Source organism: Melopsittacus undulatus, chromosome Z (genome assembly GCF_012275295.1).
Source record: "Melopsittacus undulatus isolate bMelUnd1 chromosome Z, bMelUnd1.mat.Z, whole genome shotgun sequence".
Classification (NCBI taxonomy): domain Eukaryota; kingdom Metazoa; phylum Chordata; class Aves; order Psittaciformes; family Psittaculidae; genus Melopsittacus; species Melopsittacus undulatus.
The window spans coordinates 85762422-85784921 of NC_047557.1; the positions used below are offsets into that span (position 1 = coordinate 85762422).

At 37.3% G+C, this 22500-nt stretch overlaps 2 long non-coding RNA genes across 2 annotated transcripts; one reads left to right on the top strand and one right to left on the bottom strand.

The window, feature by feature from the left end:
- Nucleotides 1-1345: 1345 nt before the first annotated feature.
- On the bottom strand, nucleotides 1346-4511 carry LOC115946986 (uncharacterized). Its single transcript, XR_004080972.2, has 3 exons — nucleotides 4453-4511; nucleotides 1952-2086; nucleotides 1346-1609 (listed from the first exon to the last, which is right to left on the bottom strand). It is a non-coding gene; the product is annotated as an uncharacterized lncRNA (long non-coding RNA).
- LOC115946987 (uncharacterized) lies at nucleotides 2362-8395 on the top strand. The gene is made up of 3 exons (XR_004080973.1): nucleotides 2362-2425; nucleotides 6466-6638; nucleotides 8332-8395. It is a non-coding gene; the product is annotated as an uncharacterized lncRNA (long non-coding RNA).
- The last annotated feature ends 14105 nt before the right edge of the window (nucleotides 8396-22500 follow it).

The window sequence follows — 22500 nt, forward strand, 5'->3', positions numbered from 1 at the left end:
TCTGAAGAAGGTAAGAAGAAATACATAAACATAACAATTATGAGTGCTCTGAAAGAAAAGAAAACAGACACTATTTGTGTAAAGTCTAGTCACCCAGAGCTACTTTTTCGTGCAGGTCCAATGCTGAATTTATACTAGTTCAAATACCTGGTCTTTCTAGTTTTGCATATTGCATTTGAAAACCTATGTTAATCTACTATCGTGGTAGAAAGCATCAACTGAAAATTCTAGAAGCTAATAAATATTCAGATGGCCTGATTTTATGATCAACCAGAGTTTTTTTCCAATTGCATATTTCTCCAAGAATTTATATTGGCTTTGTGAAACTAGAAACTTTTCAGATATGTAAATCAATCTTAGTGCTACTGTGCAGTATTTTTAAATTAAATTACAGTACAGATATCAGATTCTAGCAGTTGTTTTGCTGCAATGAGATAATTTCTGGAGGCAAGACACCTGGCCAGGCTAGAGTGGTGATTAATTTTATGTGTTTAGGGTGCAATCATCACTCAGAAAAAGGCTTAGGGTTTGGATGATGGATGACGGGTAAAGCGCAGGCTGATAGGACATGGCCCATGAATCTGTTCTACATCATCAGTTCTTTGATCACTGGCAGAAGTTCAGAGATACTTCTTTACATCTGTCCAAAATAAACAAGGCTACCATATACCTTTTGCAATATCAGTTTTAAATACAGACTTATTTGTCGGGGTGAAAGCATCTTTATTTTTGTAACAACAGCTGAGGAAAATAAAAGCAAACACTTTGGCTTGCATTTACGTACACATTTACAGACAAAATATGTGAGTGTGTATGTGTCCTTGCCTGTACACATATATATTTTAATGAAAGATGAGAGTATAAAAACAATATTTTTTTCCCCTACAAAATTATACCTACATCAACACCTTAGAAGGGGCTCAACACAGCTGCTGAAAAACAATGTTGCACATCCTGCAATGAGAAGAAAGTTCTAAGTTACAGCAATACTGTGCAGCATTTCTTCTTCCTTAGTAATTCTGGTGACTACAAATTGTTGGGAATCTTTCTCACTATTGATAACAGAATGAACTATGTAACCAAAACAATTTTGATTAATAATTCAGAAGTGTTTAAGGGTGAAGAGATAGAGAGGATTTGTGCCAACCTAAAAAAAACCCAAAGAATACTTTTTTGTATCTCAATTAACAAAGTACAGTTTGATAATTGAAAGCAAATGCTTCTTTATCATATGATTTCTACTTTTCTTTACCCAATGCTGTCCCCTGCAGGGTGTAAGAAATCAGATCACAGAAGTAGTCAGAGCTAAAATAATAATCTTTATTTTTTTTTTTTAATCCAAGACTGAAAGAGAGAGGAATGGCTGAATTAACATCATGTGTTCTATCAGAATTCATTATCGAGCCAGTGTGGTTTATAATGAATAATCCTTTCAGAAGCTTGACTGGGTGATGTAAGAGGCATTCTTTCAAAATATTCTCTCATATCTCATTGCTTACATGCAACACTTCTTTCCATAGGTGTTATGAATTCCTAGTGGTCGTGTTGATATCACTGTCTGTGAGCAGTAAGATGTTAGCCGTTTCTTTTAAATGTCTCATCAGCTGCACTTGAATATAGAAATCAAACAGAACACATAAATTATGAAATCATTGTACATCTCAACGGACCCTCTTACTGTTTATAGAATAGGAATTAAAGGGTATGCAAGACTATGTTCTGAATATGTAGAAAATATGAAACTATTATTCTGCTTAAAAAACAGATGACCCTCATAAAAAAAATACAGCTTGTCTCAAAAAGAATGTTAAAAAAAGTTAAGAAGGGAAGCATAAATGTGGGAGAACTGATTAGATTTCATAATAAATCATCTCTGTATCAAACAAAAACAAAGCATGGGGCTTAAAAAAACCTCTGGGAACATTTGTTATCACATAGAAATCATACTCACATGATTGCTGTCTCCTTGCTCAACTGGAAAACATCGCTTTATCTGACTAAGTGCAAATACTGAAATGTTCATTAGCTGTCTTGAAACACCTTGGCTTGTCTTTATGGAGCTGCATTTCATCCGTAGGCTTTGCACCTGGGGGCACACAATGAATTTTTCTTCACAAAGGGTTTCTCAAGAGTAGTATGACTGTTCCTTTTCTCCCCAGAGTCTGAACACATTGCATCATCTTCTGTCATATTTACAAGCCTGGGGCCCGGGATGAGGAATTGTTTAGTATCTCCAAACCAAAGCTTGCCACACAGCAGATCAAATTGTTGTTGCTCTGCCACTGAGCTGACTCAGTATTTGGTTGTTTGATTTAAGGCACAGTTTCCACTATGAAAAGTTATTGTGAAAATGGCATTTTCTTCTGCAGCAGAGCTAGTTCCTACGTGTGTGAAGAATTATATGTGCTGACTCAAGTGACAAAATGTAAGTATTTACTGCTTCTGTTCTTGGCAGCTCTGCAGAGCAAAGAGGAGAGAAAGCAAGTTGGAGTCCATTTAATCTGTATACATTAATACTTTCTTGCAGGCTTCTGTGTGTCGACCCCTGTTCAAATTCAGGGAGAATGGTAGCATCCCAGACATGTTTACAGGAATACAATTTGGCCTCTACTCCTAGTGGATAGGAAACATCTTGGTCTCTCAGTTCCTATGTTGCTTGTGGAAACACAACAGACAAGAAAGCCCACAGTGAAACAGTCATCTGAAACAGAGTAAAACAATAGTTCATACTTCTCCATACTTGCATTTTACCTGTAGTGACTTACAGAGTTTGTGACTGCAGTAGATTATTTTTGTGGCATTCTGGCTTTGTAAACTTGCCTCTTGGATTAACATAATCTCTGAGTATGCAAAGATAGTGAAAAATGTTATGGCTTTTATAATTGTTTGCCACTTTTTTTAATAAAGCAGAGTGTCAATTTCTTTGTGCTATCTGGCTAGTTATGCTTTTGAAGCTATCTCCTGCCTGAAGGACTGCAGTATATCTTTAGCACATTGCACTGCCCTTCGGTGACTGTGGTCTGCTCCAACTGAGACGTTCTAAGAGTTAGTGGAGGCTTCCTCATTTGGCTGTCTTACACAGTCGGTATGGGAAACTATGAAGGGAGTTCACAAGGAATTATGAGCTGAATGTTGGTTTTAGTATATTCATAGCATCTGGATTTATTGCTTTAAATTGCCTAACCAAGAGAGAGAAGTTGTTTTTCTCTCTGTGCTTCATGGTGACCCCAAAGCTTGTATGATTATAACTTGGGTTTATGTTTCATTGAAAAAAATGCAGTGGTTAGAGCAAGATTTGCTTGAATACTTCAGCTAGATTTTTTGCCATCCTCTTAATTGATGCTAGATAATCAGCCAACAGTGTCTGGCAATTATTTTCATTCTTTCTGCACTGAAATTGTCCCCTTTTCAGAGCTATTTGTTGAGCTGTATTTCAGACTCAGCTGAACTCAAGTTGGTGGGTAGATGGCAGCCTGCTTAACTAGTCCAATACCTGATGGTGTATCTTTGAAGCAGTAAATGTTTAAATAGAATTAATTCCCAAAGACTGTCCTACCCAAAACACAGTGGCTAGCAACACACTATGCTGTGGTATTTGAAATAAACACCAGCCCTCTGCTGAAATGTCCTTAGCACTGGGAAGAAAAGGAGCAGCTTCTTTTGGTAGCTCTGGACTATTCTGTCCACACTAGCCCAAAAAGTTAACTTGCATTGGCCTCAGGTTAAGCCTGTTCTTTACATGGGAACTAGAACTAGGTTTTTCTTTATGGGAGTACAGCGTTAACTGATGATGAAGCTGATAGCACTTACAGCCTTTGGGATATGCAGTTCTATTCTAAAGCACATAGCTATAAATAAAAACAAACCCTCATAACTATACTTTTCACAGTCCATTTTGAACATGCTGTTTCTTCTGAGGAAAACTTCAGTATCTTCAGTCAGTTGTTAGAAATTGGATAATTTCCTCATTCTGGAGGGTAAAAGCATTTTGTCCAGCCAAGACAGACTGAAAATGATGTATGAAGATTATATCCAAGAAAAGAATAACTTACCTCCTATGTCCCAGCAGTTAGAAGATGACTAACACTATGCGGGATGAGATTTAAGAAAAATCTTTGAAAAATGTTAAAAGAGTGGCCTTGACCAGTCTTAAAATAGCAGCTGAAAGCTTTTAAGCTTATTTCTAACACTAAGCTAAACTACGAAATTACAGACAATTCTTTGAACTTGTCTTTTAAATAACCCTCTAGCTATAGCCTGCGCAACAAATTTTATTGACTTGTGTGGATGGATAGTGGTTAATATTGCTTAGTAATTTTTCTGAAAATATAGATATCCTTGTAAACTCTGAGTCTGATTTAGTGTGTTCAGTAGTTTACCAAAATATTGTTATGCATTTCCATTAGAAGTAAGAATACTGACAGCAACAGCCAGGTGACTCCCAACACTCACCATTTTGTTCTCATGTGTAGCAACTGAAGAGTCATAGCTGTAGATGGTATTTGCTCCTGAAATGTATGAACACATAAGCCAAGATGGAGACTTGAGTGTAAATTCACTTCCCGTTGCTTAATAGTGATTATGTCCAAGGACCCTGAGGAGAATCTTTATTTCTAGCAGAGTTTTACCTTCTTCTTGAAACCCTTTTGTTGGGAGCAGGCCTGGCTCAAGAGAATAATAGGAACTTAAAATACAAGTAAATTTGAAAAAATGCACATATACACTGCAGACACATCAGCTTGACAATCTTTAGAAGCTGTCTGATAACTTTCTACAAAGGAGCTTGACTCCCTGCTGTTATTTTTTATATTTGTATTGACTTTAGCACACAGAAAACTAATCATGTTACACTGTCATACTATTTATTTTATAAAACTAGACAGAGCCATGTAGCAGCTCAGAAGAGCTTATGGTCCCCTGCAAACACACGGCATTTTCTTCCCGTAAGGTCTGAAGATACTGGGACAACTGAAATACCTAGACTTTATTTTTTTCACAGAATCTGGGTCTAAAAATGATGATAAAATACTCTTGGAAAGACATAGTACCTAAATATGTCATTCTTGAAAAATATCATAAGTTTATAATATCACCTATATTATATCATATGTAACATGGAACAGACTTGACTTCAGAGCATAAATCCATTCAAATTATTGCAAACTTACTCAGTTAAAACAATATAAAATTATCTGCCATGTTGCTGTTGGGGATCATTCTGCTACATTCATTTGGATGTCAAATTGATAGGCCATTAGCCTAAGGGTAAGCTAATTATTTAAGAAACTTTTCTTGTTTTGTACAATTAAGAAGTATTCTTGAAAATACAGCAAAAACATAGATACCTGTGTCAGATGGTGATGGTCCATTTCTTTTAAATATGAAAATATAATTTGAGCATTCAAACAGTCAAGACAGTGGTAATTTAAAATAAAACAAGAACAACAGTCATTAAATGGCTGTGTTTCTGGACTTAGATTGATGCTGAACACATTGATCTTCTTCAGTAGAAGCTTTCCATATTCCATCTGTTAGAATCTTTGACCTTTTCTTAACACCATTAAAAGATAAAATGTTAATCTACTGAAAAAAGATGCATGACCTTTTAAAAGTGAACTGTACCACTTTACAGTCTGCCATCATTAAAGAACTTTATGCTCAGGAGCCATGCATTATGTGTATCATAGCAATATAATTGTTTAGAATAATGTAATTGTTCAACCAAGAAGATATATACCACACATAACATAAATTAGAACTAGAATTATGTGAACTTTGAAAACCCAATCAAAATAACATGTCAGATCAAGGCTTACTTTCAGTTTTAATCATCCTCAACCTCAAATTTATTTTTTATTAATATGCCAAGATACATGCCTAGAAGAAACCATTTTAACAAAGAACAAGGGTGGTACTCAGGGACAAATGAAACCACATCACTGGCAAAGGAAGATGACTATCTTCCTTTAATTACCTGTACTTATTTTTTCACTATAAGTAAATAAACATGCACTAATATTTTAAATAGTAGTAAGGCATTTAGTTAGCAAGAAAATTCTTGAAAATTGGTTTTTTTTTGTGCTAAATCTGAATTGTCTTAAACTAGACTTCCTAATAGCAATGGCCATAATTCAAAACAGTGCTGAAACATGGTTTAAATCCAAGTCAGTAAAGCTCTTCAGAGAGCATTTAGTTTTGAATATCGGCTAATTTGATTTCACTTCAAATTAAGCCTCTGTTCTGAATCCTAACTACATGAAACAAATTAAATACATGATATGGACTCAGACACCTAATCTTATCTTCTGGTGGGTTTCAAGTTTTAGATGAAGCCCCTCAAATTTATTTGAGCATGGCTATGCAATAAAGTGTCTTACTTAATAACTTATGTATAAGAGAGGATAATAGAAAGCCCGAGTATCTTCTGCATCTGAATTGATGTTCTGCTAATACTTTTTATAATAGGATGAAAAGGTTTTCTACTGAGGAAGGCTCATATTCTTCTAATGTTAGCCTAAATTCCACTGAAGTCCATAACTTGATCCATTTTCCCCAGTGAACTTGGGCTGGACAAGTCTGGTTTGGAGTATCCTCTCTCTGAAAGGCTATGTGTTTTTCAGTGGAATTTACTCCATAAGGTAAGTGGCTGCATGCAAAATAGAAATATGAGGGTTCTAAGATAACATAAATTTAGGTCCTGTTACTAATATTTTTTTGATCATAATCACATAAGTATGTGCCCCCACTGTGATGGGGGCTCTCAAATAGCCCTGATGCAATGGGTGTATTCAAATCAGGAGTTTAGCGCACAGGAGAGGTTCTGTCCTTCATTAAGTTGCCTTGCACCTATACTTGAAGGCTGGTGGTGTGCCCTCGACTCTGTTTCCCACCTCATGAAACTGAAGCTGAAGTCGGATGCTATTTACCATCCTGAGTGACCTGCTTGCAGTGAGTATATGTGGTCCTGCAGAAATTAGTTCTCCACAAATCCACTGCATACCTAGGACTGGAAACTGGCTTGAACTTCATTATTAAAAATGACATCATGTGCATAAGGATGCAGAAAACACAGGAGACAGCACAAGGTTTGCTAAGAGTTCTGACAGAGACACTTCTGTAAATGTCAGCTTTTTAACTCCAGTTACAACTCCATATTCTGCTTTCTAATCACATTACTGCACTAGCCCTGTGTATTTATATTTTGTTCCTGTTAAATAGGCATCACCCAATTTCACATAGGCCTAGTGTTTAATCTTTCATTTAGTAGTAACTTTCTTTGTCAAGCTCTTTCATTGTTTAGACCTGCTTCCCAGTCCCAGCCCCAGTTTATCACCGCAAATTTCCTCTCTTGCATATTCTTCCCTCTAGGTCATTGATAGTGAAAGCAAGCAATATGTTTCCTGGTGTTCAACCATGTGGCACTTCACTAGTCACATAATACAGTAGATAAGCAGATGACAGTCTGTGCTGCTCTGAATAGCATATGTGCATGTCATCTGAAAGCCAGGAGCTGGAGGACATAGGTACAGCCAACAGAGGGAGTCAATGGCAGCAAAGCACCGGCCATTCTACCCTTGCTTTAGAGAAGGTTAAAATGGATGGCTTTGCATTTATAGTCAAAGAGTAGAAGATTTCAGCCAGTCTTCCCATTAGTCCCTACGCATGTCTTCAAGGCTTTTCTGCTTTCAAGCTGCAAGTTTCCTCCCTGATACAGGTTTTGCTCTAGCTAGACAGGAGGAAGTGGTGCCCCTCCAGAATGTCAGTTGCTTTGGGTGAAGTTTGGCCCTTACATTTTTTTTGTGTGGATAGGGAAGATCTAATAGGTAGCATTTGCCTTTTTGTCTACATGATAGTAGACACGAAAGTAACATGCAGAAGCTACAGCTGGTATCTATTAGCATCATGAAATAGAATCTACATTGTGGAGCACCTGCTTGCTCTGTCTTTTAGAGTGTTGTAGTAATGTTTAAAATCTCTTGTGCCTACTCATAACTTGATATCCAACATAGCTAAAATAATATAGCTAGACCTCATAAACCAAAGTGATGTTCCCGAAAAACTCCTAGATCTCAGCACTGGTGAACATAATAGAGAGAAAGACGGTCTTTTCTCTTTGACGGAAGCAAGCTGTCACAGTAACAGTGAAATGAGATACAGAAGAAAAAAAAAATCAAGATGTTCTTAGACACATTCAGGCAACATATAAATAGAATAATGAATCTGGCAAGAAAGATCTGTTTACTTTTTTGCACATAAGGGCTAAGAAGGTTGGTTTTTTTTTTTTCATTTTAAAGCATGAATTTCTTTTTCTTCCACATGAAATCTGCACAGTATCACACAAAGCAGCTGTCCACAGCAAGAAATTCATCATTCACTCTCTGATCAACACATACAGTAAGTGACATGAAACTCTGCTTAATTCTGTTGTGTCTTCATTAAATAATTTCTTCACCAACCAAAGAAATCTGCTGTTTACCATAATCTCAATTTAACACCCACTCTCAGTGTTCAAAAGTAGCTGTCTGCTTCTGAATGGGGTTTCCTGAGCAGAAATAACTGCCAGGGAAAACTGAACAAGTCTTGTCTCCTCCTTGAAAGTTGGAAAAGTCTTTATTTTTTTTATCACAGTGACAGGTTACGTGGTAAATAAAGTTTGAAATCTTTGCTTTGGCCATTTAAGAAAAGATTTGGCTAGAAGTGAACAAAGCTGAAGGGTGCAAAACTTGAATTAAGCCCAAATTGCACATTAAGGTGGTTGTTCGAAAGCAAGCAATACATGCATGCCGACCAAAACTGGAGAGCATTCCATGCGGTGTGACAGATGGAGGATGTTACTCCTGACTTACTGAGGAAGCCCCTTGAAACTAATGAGTTTTCAGTTAATGCGCAGTATGGGAAAGAGGCCATGGAAAACATTCCACTTCTTAGAAGCTGATTTGTTTGTTTTGCATTATGTTGAAAACAGCTGGGAAGATCTCACCCCACCAAAGCTGGGAATGGTCCCACCTTGCCTCAGATTACCATGCATAACAGAGGATCTCTTTAATAAGATTTTCTCATTCACATTGGAATCAGATATAATATCTCCTAATCAGCAATCAAAACAATGGCCCTGTTAGCATTGTGAGATTAGATAGATTTCTGCAGATTTGTTCTGATGTTAACAGAATTGCATCCAAATGAGAAGTGATGGATGTGAAATGTTCTGCAGAAGTTCAAAGCCTGCAAGTACAGCTTCACTCCACCGCAGTTTGTAAAAGCCCTGTCAGCACTTACCTGGGAAACAGGGGCTGCTCTTGGAGGAAATCTCTGTGGCATTTCTCTTCCTAATCGCAAGTTGTAAAGTTATGATTTGGGGAAATCTGCATTTGAAAATTTCTACTATGATGCATAATGTTTTCATGTCATAGCTGGGTTGCAGTAGAAGTAATTTTACAGACAGTGTGTATTTCATGATTAAACGTTGTGTTAGAAGGTTGGAATTATTTTTTTGTCAGGATTTCTGTTTCTATCACTGTGTTGATTTACTGTTGGTAAAAAAACTGGTGATATAGAATCCTCGTGTAATTTTTCTGAAGCACAATGAGTTTTCATATCATGTCAATCGCATTTTACTAACTGCAAAATGTAAAGTAAACTAAACTAAGTTGAAGGCATTAATATTCCATCCAAATCAGTACTTGCTTCAATAAGATATTTTTAGCATTTTTGGATTTTGATATATGTGAGTGCTATTTTTTCCAGGAAAAATTCTTCTCCTCCCATCTCATCTCTTCTTTCATATGAGGTTGTTTATTGCAGACCACTGCATTAGGTCATATTGCATTTGATCTGCTGGAAAATGAATGGTGTTTTGAATTGTCTATGTATTTCATTTCCTGCCTGTCTTTGGTCAGGTGAAAAGCTAAAGCATTTCACTATGTAACTATCCTATCAGTACCCAAGCATGTACCAGGTAAATTTCTGGATAAACTGTATGTACCTAGTCAGAATGATCTTGTGGGGCCACAGCTTTTGGTGCTAGAAATAATGCTTTTTAAAGAATATGGACATATGCATTAAATGAAAAACACACATGGTATTGAAGTGCTCTTCCCCTAGAAGAGGAAGAGAGTAAGTCTTAATTTTCCTTTTGGGGCAAAGCTTTAATAGAATCACTGATAGCTGATAGTCTTCCGGTTATTGTTTAAATCCCATAAGATACGGCTGTGTGTGTTTGTATCAAGAAGAGAAAAATATGAATTCATTCTCGAGCTCAGATTTGGTGGATAATATAGTTATTCTGGCTTCTATTATGTTTCTTGCCCACTAACATTACTATGTTGCTGCTATTTACCTGAAGAGTTTTAGTGTCTTGAGACCCTTGTACCTTATGGAAGTTGAGAAAGAAAATCATAGGTCACAAGGAACATGGAAAAAGGTAATTAAATAATTGCAACAGAGAAAACACAGAAAAAAGAAATGGAACAGGACATATGAACAGAAGCTAACAAAATAGCACACTGCCAAATATTATTAGTCCTGTCATTTAGGTGTGTTTATGTGGTTGAATGACTGTGGTTGGTAATCTGCCTTTTTTGTTGGGTTTGCAGTTCTTGGTGAAGTGTTTTCTGAATTTTTCTCAGATTCTCCTCATTCCCTCCATGGTAGATACAACTTACCATGTTTCTATTATACACCTCTAGTGATTCAAGGACTTCTGCATTTTCTCAGTCATCTAGCCAACTTAGCACCTGATATTACATATACTTGGAATTAAATGTCATTTCCTCTCTCTCATGGCTGCCAGGCATTGTGTTGCAAAGTGGGACCCTCAGCAGCTGAATTTATTCCACAGTGCCCAATACAAATAAACTGCAATATTCGAGGGCCTGATTGGAATCCCAGTCTGTCAGGATGATGATACTGTGTTGTGCAACAGGCAAGCATATGCCAGACTGGGCAGAAGGGAGGAAAGCCTGCAGCCATTTTAGCAGCTACTATCTATCTCCCTGACTGAATTGGAGCTGAAAGTGAATTTTGTGATAAAATGATATGTGTCACTTGTAATTTGTAACGTGATCAAAGACGGGTATGTAGCATACGTAAATAAATAGAAGATTGCTTACACCTTTAATTCTGAATCTTAGGGTGCTATCAAGTTTGGCAGGTTGTATTTTTATCTGCTGTTGTCATCTGCTGCAAAAAAAAATTTGGATTTCAGTGAGTCAGACAATCTAGGTTTGAAACAGATACTACAGACTGTAGTTAGTCAGTTTGAAAATGAAAGGTGAGTGCTGCGTGAGGAGTGACTCTTTCCATGCATCAACACATTCTTTCTACATATCAGCCTTCCCAAATTGCTTGCAAATCTGTCCTTAACTTGACTACAAAATGGGGTTTTTGGGGACCAAAATGAAGGGCACATAAGCATCAATGGTTTAGTCCATCTGTTTTTGCTGTTTCCAAGAATTGAGTGAAAGATGAATTTTCTTTGCATTGTGTTTGTTTACACTATTATATGATTAGACTTTCTATAAAAATGTGAAAATATTTGGACTTTCTGCTTGATGTCTAAATTTTTAAGATGTGGTTATGCAAATATATAGCTTATGAGAAGTGCCTGGCTGACAGCAGAGGGATTGATCTGCTTTGTGGAGCCTATGCAGCATGTTGCCTTGTTACCTTGTCAATGAGCTTCAGTCTCAACAGCCTCTCAACAGTGAGTGTCCCAGTTTGTTTCCCATATCCTCCTGTCCTTAGCGTCTGGGTTAGAATGGGCAGCCTGGATTCCAGTTAATTCCAGCTAGTGACTGAGGGTGGAAACCTGCAAAATAAGCTAAGTAACTCACTGCATGAAGACACATAAAATTCTGTCTTGGGCACTTCCAAAGCTGTCTGAATCTCCTTCTGTAAATAAAACTCTCTCATTTTCAGCTTCATTGAAAAATGCAGTGAAGTCAAGAATTAATCAGGGGAAATGACACATTCTTGTGCATATTTCAGGGTTTTAAATTAAAAGCTATTTTTTAAAGAAGAAAATTAATGTTATTTCAGTTTTCTTGTTAGTGCTTACCCTTTAGGACTGTACTGAGCTCCTGCCATCTACCAGCATGCTCGCCAGGCAGTCTGTACAAATATTATTATTACTTAAATAGAGTCTGAATCATTACCTTGTGTTTTTCACTTTGTAGTGGAGTGGTTTAAATATAGTTTTCTTATGTTGGGATCCTTTGACAAATGCATAAATAGTTAACGCATTGTTAGCAACAGTGAAAAGGAAATGGATGCCTGGCAGGAGGAAGGGCAAATAATTTTCTCATGCTTGCTGTGCTTTCTGTAGTGTAAATCAACTCTTCTCCTCTGAAAGTAAAAACTTATTCCAAGATGTCAACAAAAGTAAAGTAATTAGGAAAGGAAATGTAATTCTTCCCTGCTGCTCCTCCCTCACACACATTAGTAAATGAAAGCTATTTAAAGATACAACCTGAAGTAGACTAATTGGAGGAGATGAGTCATTTGGGACCTGGCTCTGGAAATGTTTCTCAAACGAGTAGCCCTTTGATTGTTTGCCTTGGTCAATTCTGAGTTCAGGTGCATACTTCAGGATCAGGGAGGAGAGGGTTTGGCCCTGCAGGGTCCTGAGTAGACCACTCTGAAACTGAAAGGCATGCACTCAAACTCCTGGGTCATCTGGTTGGTCTCAGTGGGAAGATGCGTGTGTTTTATTGAATCACAGCCAGCTTGGTCATTGTCTCCCAGGACTAAAACCTGAATGTTTAACTTTAAATAGAATAGGAATATTACAAGGATACTTTGATTAATTAATCTCATTTGGAAAAAAAAGGATACAACTAGAAAACTGAAACACACCACAAAACTTTCCCAGATTTCCATGCTCTGGTTCATGTGTGTCATAAAATTAACTACTGTAATACGCTTTTTCCACAATTTAGTTCTAAAATCCTTTGCTGCAAAGGAAGCTGTAAAGCTCAAAGGCGTAGTTTTTCTTAGTGTTAGCAATTAATATGCCACTAGTCTTTGCATAAATAAGTTGTCTATTTTAAAGCAACTCAAATGGGCTATTTTGTTTTATATGACTGTTAATTAAGATGTTGATTAGCCCTGCTATTGAAGCATTGAAACCCTTTCTAAAAGAAATGGCTACTGTTCCAATTTTATTTTAATTAGTTGGACGTTGAGGTTATTTACTACAGTGTCAGCTATCAAAGTATAGCTATTTAATTTGATGTTCAGTCTAAGGCAGGTAGCACACAGAATTCAACATTTGCTGTAACCATTGCCATTAACAGCAGTATGATTTAAGGTCATTTAAGAGTCATCAACCTCACAGATGGTAAAATGCAAAGTATCTAAAAGGGAAAATAACAATTGTTGTCTTGTCAAATAAAATCTGAACATTGTATTTTTTGTGAACACCCACTAGCTTCCAGCAATTTTATACAGAACATGTTTCCCTTTGGGCGGAGAGTGTTAGGTCTTCCCTTTTATGTATCCTTCCATTGAGACATGTTAACCCCCTTGGGAGGTGAAACCCACCCAGATATTTGTGATTTTAAAACTTCATTTGCGTCACTTGCAAAAGAGATGGATCATTATTGTGGGATAAAATCACATCCTGCACAGTGAAAATAACAGGCAACATTTGACCTGAGAAGGGAAAGAGGAAAAAAAAAATCAACAACAACTTTAAAGTGTTAAAAGAAACAGACAGTGTTAAAGCTGCTTCAGGAAACAAATTCTCCCTGTAATGCAGTGTAATTACGATCTCTTCTAAGCTAAGTATAGTACCCTAGAGATTACTATAAGTAACTTATAATAGAATTTTTATTAGTGGTAATAATTTTTTATGATAATTAGTGTAATCTGCAGCCAATAAAATCAGAAGATATATTGTTATCTCTTTTGCACCAAAAAAAGTATTCTTCAGACAACTGAAACATTAAGAAAGAAAAATGTGTTATTTTATGATCGTTATACACTTTTATGTTCTGATTATTTGGTATTTTTTTATTAGCTCTTTCCATTTAATGGTGAAAAATGTGAGGCATGCTCAAGCGCAAGTATAAAGCTGCCAGTCTGGAGTAAGCAGCTGGCATTTAGTTTCCTTGGGAATCTGTATTCCATCCCATCTGAAACCTCAGCCTCTGTGAAAGTTAGCAAGTTTTAAATATTTCTCCTAGATGACTGACTACTCTTGCAACAGGCTCTTACATGCAGTGAGATTGCTTTTTGTTATTGACTAGAGGGAGAACCATAACTGTTGAATAAAGACGGTTTAGCAGTAATGCTGTCCTAAGCAGTGGCAAATAGTCTGTGTATCTTTAAGGCTCTGTTGGGTTGCCCTACAAAAAACTCTTGCAACACAACCCTTCTCAAAAGATCTTTAACCTACTACAGGGATAGAATACACATGCAAAAATATTCCTGCACGCTAACGGCTAGAAAATGGCTGGGCTTTGACCTCCTCAGATCTGCAGAGCCATTTTAACTGAATGGATCAGCTACCATTGCTAAGCCAGTTGGTTTGCTAGAAGTATCAAGGAAGAGAACAGTTCCCAGTAAACCTGTGGAAGGACTAACTGTAATTCTGCTATTAGTATTCAGGATCATACTTCAAATTTGTATTTTGCTTTTCCATATATCTTGCTGGCACTGGTTAGCAAAAGCTTTGCCTGAGTAAAAAAAAAAGCGAAGACAAGACATGAATCTTGGCTTTATTATATTTTAAAAAAAATAGCAATTCAATTGAAAGCTGGGCCATTTGGCATAGTCATTTTGTTTTAGAGGAAAGAGAGAGTGTATACAATTTCTAGCTTAGCTGGAGAGGTTGGATTCTACTTCTTGAAGTGAAAAAAAAAAGAGAGAATACTCTAGGAGAATACTGAATCTAAAGAGATTTCAGATGAAAAGAGACTATTGTTTTATATATTATCTGTGGCCATATACACTGCTGTTTTGTTTTCTCAGTGGCACAGTAAACCCTAAATGATCCCCTTAATCTGTATTATTGTAATTCACTGGCAGCAGTTATAGGATAAAAATAAAAAATTTAAGATATGTGACATAAGAAAAACCAAAGAAGGTTTTCATCATATTGCCTCAGCTTTGTGACCTCATGCTCAAAAGTTATGACAGGAACTAAAGAGGCTGGTAAAACCAAGTTTGCATTTTGTACATGGTGAGCAATATTAAACCTGCTTTGAAGGAATTGCTTGGATTTGGTATGAGACACAGTCAATGTCATAATCCGTCAGACTCAGTGGATGAGATGGACCTCTCACATAGGCTGTGCAGATGTTAAAGCTGGGATTGCGCATGCCTAGAATTCTTTGGGCTTGGACTTCATTCAGGGCTGTCTAAATATACATAAGGGCCATGAAGAGTGTCTGCTGTCATCCACTCAGGAAATCACATAGATTTTCCTGGACCTTTTGAAAATTATTGCAGTAGAAGTTGGTCAGAAGTCTGTTGCTTTCTCCTAGGCTTTTTTAGTTTGTCTCAAATTAGGCCAAGAAAGCGTAAAAGAAAATGGGAGGAAAATGGTGGCGTCGCCCCTTTAGAACTGCTAAAATTAGATCAGTACTCCCAACAATAGATATTCATAATCCGGTCCTCCTCTCTTCTGCGCCTTGATGAGGGGCAGGTTAACTATGTTGACAGTTGACATATTATCTCTAGCATTTGACTTAACATCTGTTGAGATGCATGAGGTAGATCAAGATCCATAGATGTTTGTTTTGCACGTACAAGCAGACACCTCTGCATGCACTTACCTGTGATTCATATTCTGAGAGCTTTCCTAGTGATCACAAGCAATGCAGACAAAAGATGCATTTAGCTGGCTTATGTTTAAGTGTCTAGTTCATAGACCTGTTCAGAAGGTCTGTGAACACAGGCATGTTCATCTAAGGACTTAAGGAAAGCATCAGTTAGGTTCCTAATAAAGATGTTCTAATTGTGTTTCCTTATTTATGTTGTCAGTGCCTTTCCTGTGGAAGTATAGTAACTGGCTAAACTGTTAAATAAGCAGTTGTTTCCTTCATGTCCAAGAAACCTTCACTTTGTGATTAAAATAGCAAGAGTCTTTCCTTGCCTCTTGTGTCTCCATTGCTTTTTGGCAAAAGTAACACTGTGCAGACCTTCCACCTTCAGGTAGATTGAAGTCCTGTTCAGCTTGGAAGCACACGGGCTGTGGAAGTGGTACTCTGCCAGTGGAGCTTCTGCCAGTGGATACAGCATCAAGTATCCATGCTGATTCAGCTGGATTCCTGAGGCCAGCACTTTCAGACTGTTGACCGTGAGGTTTCTCTGACGCGCTTCTGAACCCTCACAGGGACAGATGGATTTGCTCTTGAATGGCTCCATTCTTTTCTCTTTGTGAATAGAGCAAGCAATTGTTAATTTGCCTTAACTGCTGTCGTGCACCACAGGCTTCTGCTTTGTCATCCCTCCTGCTGACCATGGCCTCAAGGCCAGGAGGTCTCATATTCTGAAAATGTGTGTACTTATGTACTGTATGTGTCCATAAAGGCTTTGGGGAGTCTTTTGGGTATTGCAGCAGAGAGCAGATGGTAAGCCTCCCCTTGTTGTGCTTCAACCTGAGACTTGAATCGGATGTTTGCAGCAAGCTGTTCTGGTAGAAGCAACTAATGGAAGCTAGAGAAATGAAATCCCTGTTCCCCCTACACTGAGGAATCTGACCAAAAAACCCTGTGGTCACTCTTAGATTTTGTAATGTTTTGAATTTGTATATTCATGAGTTTGTTAACTTTTGGGCTGGATTACTGACATGCATCATACCTAAGGCAACGTCTAAAGAATGTCTGGAAACTTTCAAAACAGTTTGCTGTCTTGGTTAATTCAGGGTATGCTTTGCTTCCAGACTCCTCAAAGTTCCTAACTACGCACCAGCTGCTATACGTGTCAGGTACAACTGAAAATAGGATTTTCAGCTGTCAGCCTACATAATACATCCTTCCTCCTTCATTCTTCATTACAACTCTGTAGATTGGTTCAGATGTTACTCTTTATTTGTTATTATTTAGTTATTGGTTCAGATGTTACTCTTTATTTGTTATTATTTAGTTAAAGGTCTCTTCCTTTACTGCCCTCAAACCCACTGTATGTTCTTCCTCCAGCTTGCTGACCTTTGAGTTATATAGCAGAGCTGCTTTCAAGGACTAGTTTTAAGGATTGTTATGTCTGAGGGATTTTAGGCAAAAAGGGTTATATTTTCAGTTTTAGAATCTGTGAATACCTTACTAGCAGCCACTGTATTACATGGTAATTTGTCTAGAGTTAGAACAGGTGAACAGCGTACTGCCAGATAACTAAAGCTTAAACTGTAATTTCCACTGCAGACAGATCAATCTGAGCTTTTATAGTTGGTGTGCAAGGAAAATATCTTTTTTAGAACAGCAATTGTAAATTGATGGCATAATTTGTATTGCAAAAATTGGTCACTATATGAAATTATACATTAAAAAGCACAGTCTCTAAAATGCAATCACAAGATGTGCCCTAAAGAAAACAAAACAAAACAGCAAAAAAGCCCCAAAATAGACTAAACACAATTCCCACCCCCACCCCACCCCCCCCCCTTTCAGGTCTGTGATGATCCTCCTTTCAATGAATGGTATTAAACCTCAGGGATTATTTTCCTCTTCCAAGAATTTGGCATGTGCCACAACACCACACCTGGTAAAGGTTTAACTGAAATATTACTTATTTCTAAATACACTTTTTTTTTCCCCAGTTAAAATGTATATGCTGTGCCTCCATATATGGCACCAGGTAGGTAACAAATCATATTCCTTGCCTCTTGAGATGGATATCAGAGTCATTCACTGTACTATGTACAACACTACCTAGAAGCCACAACATAAGTGATAAATAATAGTGGGTTGGCAGAGAACAGAGGGAGGTGCTTCAAAGAAAAAATGTACAAAAAAAAGTAAGATTAGTGATGTCACTGTTGAAAATGTGAACTCTGTGTTCCACTGGGAATTCGTTGGTAACTAGACCTTGGGGGACAAAATCAGCAGCTGAAAGCAGTTTGTGGTTTCACCTGAGAAATCCAGGTCACATCTGACACTCACTGAAATCCACACTTAAGAGTCCAGTGGTCATTAGATTGCCTTATTAATCACCAGAAAAATTGTTTAATTCAACTTACCATCACAAGGGAAGGGGCAGAAGTCACCTGAGGTGGAAACAAAGACAAATGACTCTCTCTCACTTCAGATAATGTCAAATGCAGGAGAAGCTGCCCTTGCACTGCACTGAGGTACAACAGGTAATACCAGTTGCTTTAGCCTCACTAGTAAACACCTGAATGATAATGCCATTTTGATGGCAATAATTTCAGTGCTGAATGAAACCAATGTAAAATGCTATAAATTAAGTGATCTCAGCATTAAATTTGGTCTAACACAATTTCACTTGAATTTTAAATAATTAAGTGCAATTGGAACCTGCTAGATGTTTTCCAAAAAGGAAAATTGCGTGAATAAAGTGTTTTCTTTTTTCATCATTGTCAGTAATGTTTTTATTTGCCTGTGACAAAAGTGCTCAAAAAATACATTTCTGCAAAATGAAATATTTTCAGTTTGGGTTTTCCCCATTTTCTTTCCCGTGTTCCGATTCTCCTCTCTTGGAACAGGCAGAAGACAAAACACAACATTTCTTGTTAATATTTCTTGCTTTTGTTCAGCATTTTTTCCAGCTGTCCTACAACACCACTCAAAACATTAATGAAATATTTTTGCCATTAGGCTGTAACCAGAAAAAAATGTCAAGGAATTCTAAAAATAGGGATTCTATTGCCATTTTTTTATGTTAGAGACTGAACTACTTTGGCAAATAGGATGCAGTATAAACTTACAATTTCCACACAATGGAAAAGTTATCAATAGAATAATGGGTGGTAAACAAGGAGTCTTGCACATGTTCTTTTCTCTGGGTGGTTTCCAGATTTCACAGGCTGAGAGTAACACTGTTTCTGCCTTGTGGGAAGAAAGCTTGAGGCCGATAGCCAAACTCCTTGTGAAAAGAAAAAGGAAGGCTGCTCCCCTAAAAGGGTGTGAAAATCTGAACTTCTGGAATAGTCGTTTTAAGTAGCTTTTGGATTTTGTTCAGCTTTAGTAAGGAAAGTGTAATTGTGCTGCCCAGTTCTGTTTGAACAAGAGGAATTGTGCACTTCACTGGAGGAATGTATGGAGTGTGTTGAAAGGACAGATAGGGAAGTGTGGCCAGGAATGTGATAGAGTGGATATAAAATGAGTGAAGACAAGTGTCCTCATGCTGGCTGCAGTGGTGACGTGCATTATCTCAACATGTTATCAGGAGATAGATGTTTGCATTCCCATGGGTCAGTACAAGTTGTCACAGTTTTCAACTTCCAGCTTTTTCTTATGGAAATAACATCATGAGGCAAAGAATGCATGAAAAGTCCTCTGCTTGCTTACACCTCCATATGTGATGGTACAATCTCAAAAGTTCTCTAGGGGATTTACATTGCCATGTGAAAGTATGTCAATTGGTTTTTCAATGGTGCTTTGCTTCTATTTATAGCAACAAAGTTGATTAAAATGTTTAATTTCAGTTAAGTCTCTTTGCTAGTGAAACTGCTTAGAATATTTTCAAAGGGAGACTTAAAATATAACTATATATAACTTTTATAATACATTTTACTTATTTTAATAAATATTTTATAAATCTGTATTATAAATTTATTTTGTAAATATATGTTTTTAATCCTGACTCTCATTTTAAAAAAGAAATTGGTTTTGATGATGTTCTCAGCAGTAAAGTTTTGATGCCCAGTGTGAACACTGTCTATCTAGAAAGACATTGCTCTTCTGGAATGGAAAATAGATCAAAACCTGGCACTCTCCATCCCAGCCCAACCATTTGAATCTATTTTAATTCTGCAAGACCACTTAGCATTACTTGCCCAGTGTGAAACAAAAACAAGCAGCAGAACTTCAGGTTTTGCAAAATGCAGCTAAGCAGTGGCCATCATTTCTGATCTGCCAGCTAATGAAAGGATCCCTATACATCTGATCTTCAGATCCACACCAGGCAACGAGAAAAGGAATGTGTGGCATGGAATCTCAATTCCTGTATTTACCTTGTGTGATACCTGTTCCTGGGTGTGTGAATATACCATCTGATAAGGTGAGACACCCTGTCTATTCTAGTAATTAGTCATAATTTCATGTAATTATTATAGCAATTTTCTGGTAGCTATTTATTATGTGTCCCAAGCATCTGTACTTTATGGAGCAAAATTTGTAATTTTTAATACATAGCCTGTTGAAGTATGTTACGTACCTTTTTCGTACCCTGGCTTTTTTGAGCTCTGCTGCACCTGCTGTTTCTGCAAAGGTGATAAGTAGTGAATTTTCAAAGTTATATATTTGTCCTAGCAAATTATTTATTGCAACTTTTACTTTTGTAAAGTGTCACAAATGTTTCGGGGGTTTTGCATTTATTTATTTATTTTTAAAGAATTTTTTGAAAGGAGTAAATGAATGGCAACAGATTAAACCATAAAATCATAGAATGGTTAGGGTTGGAAAGGGCCTTAAGTTCATTTAGTTCCAAACCCCAACTGTTTCCAACCCCCATCAGTTTCCCCTGTGACTGTTCATTTTTTCTGTGTTGTCCTGTAAAGATGGTGTTAACCTGTAAATACAGCAGAGGGGTAAGCAGCACTGCCCCAGGTCAGGCATGCTGTGGGCAGGTTCTCTATAAGATTTTCCACACACCTGTGTTAAAGTTTTGACATTCAGCACCCATCCTGATTTTTTCAGCCTGAGCTATCTTTTAAGACAGAAATTGCTTATTGTGCCAATCTAATCTGGAGGATTGTTTTGTCATATGAATGAATGGGGTATATGACACGTTTATTCTCACAGCTACAATCAAATATGAACTCCAGCCTGATAAGGTAACTGAGGTGCTTGGGGAATGGTAGGGGGTGTTTTTTTTTAAGAAAGCCCGGCTTAAAAAGCTGGACTTGATTGGCAATTTTTTAAAAACATAAATCTTCAGAACAGGGGAAAGAGCATAGAACTGTTTCCAGAATTAACATCGTGGTTTTCCGAATCTCTTAAAGGTGCATGTTCAGAATTATCAACCTGTAGCCCACCAGTTTCACTGTAAGAAACTACGGTTTCTGAAACAGTCACTGTTTCATTTGATTTTGCACAGTGATAGCGTCATATCTCTTCATGCATGGGCAACTGGAACTTGCTTCCATTTCCTCTGATAGATTTAAGATTCTGATAGTCTCTAGTAGCCTTAAGATTCCTAGATTAAATAAACATAAACAATCCAAATACCTTTAAACTAATTCCTATCTGAACAAAGATTTGAAAAATCTGCATTGAAAAGTAATGTGTTTTGCTTATGAACTTTTAGTTTAAAAATTGTAATAAATCTTTGCACTTAAAATAGGCTCTCCCACAAACATACAGTACACCAGCTGTTTGGGTACCCCAGTACCATTGTAAAGTGCAGAATTTACACAGTGAAAGCTGTGCAGGCATTTGACAGCCATGCTGACTAGCAAATGGGTAAACCCTGAAAAAACAGGGGGTTTTCAGTTCCCTGTGTTTATTCAGTTTCTATATTGCTTTTCACATTGTTGTATTTATGGAGGTGCAACATAATTTTTTCCTGTGAAAAAGATCAGTATTTACCCACACTTCTATTACTGTGATATTTGAAATAATAGAACATTGTTACTTGCTATGCTTAGATAGGAAATAACTATGACAACTCCAATACCATAGCTTGAATAATATTTGATTCTTAATAACAATCTCTACACGTAGGTTTCTGGTATCAAGACGAGTCATTTGTGCAGACAGAGTTGATCCTGGGTGAGCCAGTGACTCCATGACAGCTCAGAGAAAATCATCTGCGGAGAAACGAGCTGGTGTTGCCTTTGTACATGCAGATGGGGCCTCTGTGTTTTGGATATCTTCAGTTCAATCCTCTGTGCTGTTTGTCTAGAGCTAGCCAATGCCACAGCATATTCCAGGCCAAGTCTGGCATAGCCAAAGCCTTACACACAACTTCAAAATAGCATGAGCCAACCACTTCTGAAAGTTAAACTACATGGTAAATTTGTGGGTATGAATTGACTGCAGAAGCTGGAATTAAGAAGATACTTTGCTCCAGCACACCTTCCACTTTGGCTAGAGGTATGAAAAAAAAGGGGCTGCTAGCAGTGGAACCGAGGGAAAGATCCTGTTGAAAGCTCAATAAGAACTTTGCTTGAGTGAGGCCTGCAGAATTTGGCTGCTATTCAGTAAAAACATGTTTCCATCTCTGACACTGTAGGAGACCTCCACACAGTGTGCTTTACTACAGAAAGCAGCTAAGATTAATTCACATCACTTCCTCATGCATCGCATCAGGTATGGGCACACAAGCCATCTCCAATTCATCAAGATCTTAAAAAGAGCGATCAAAACTGTCTGTTCT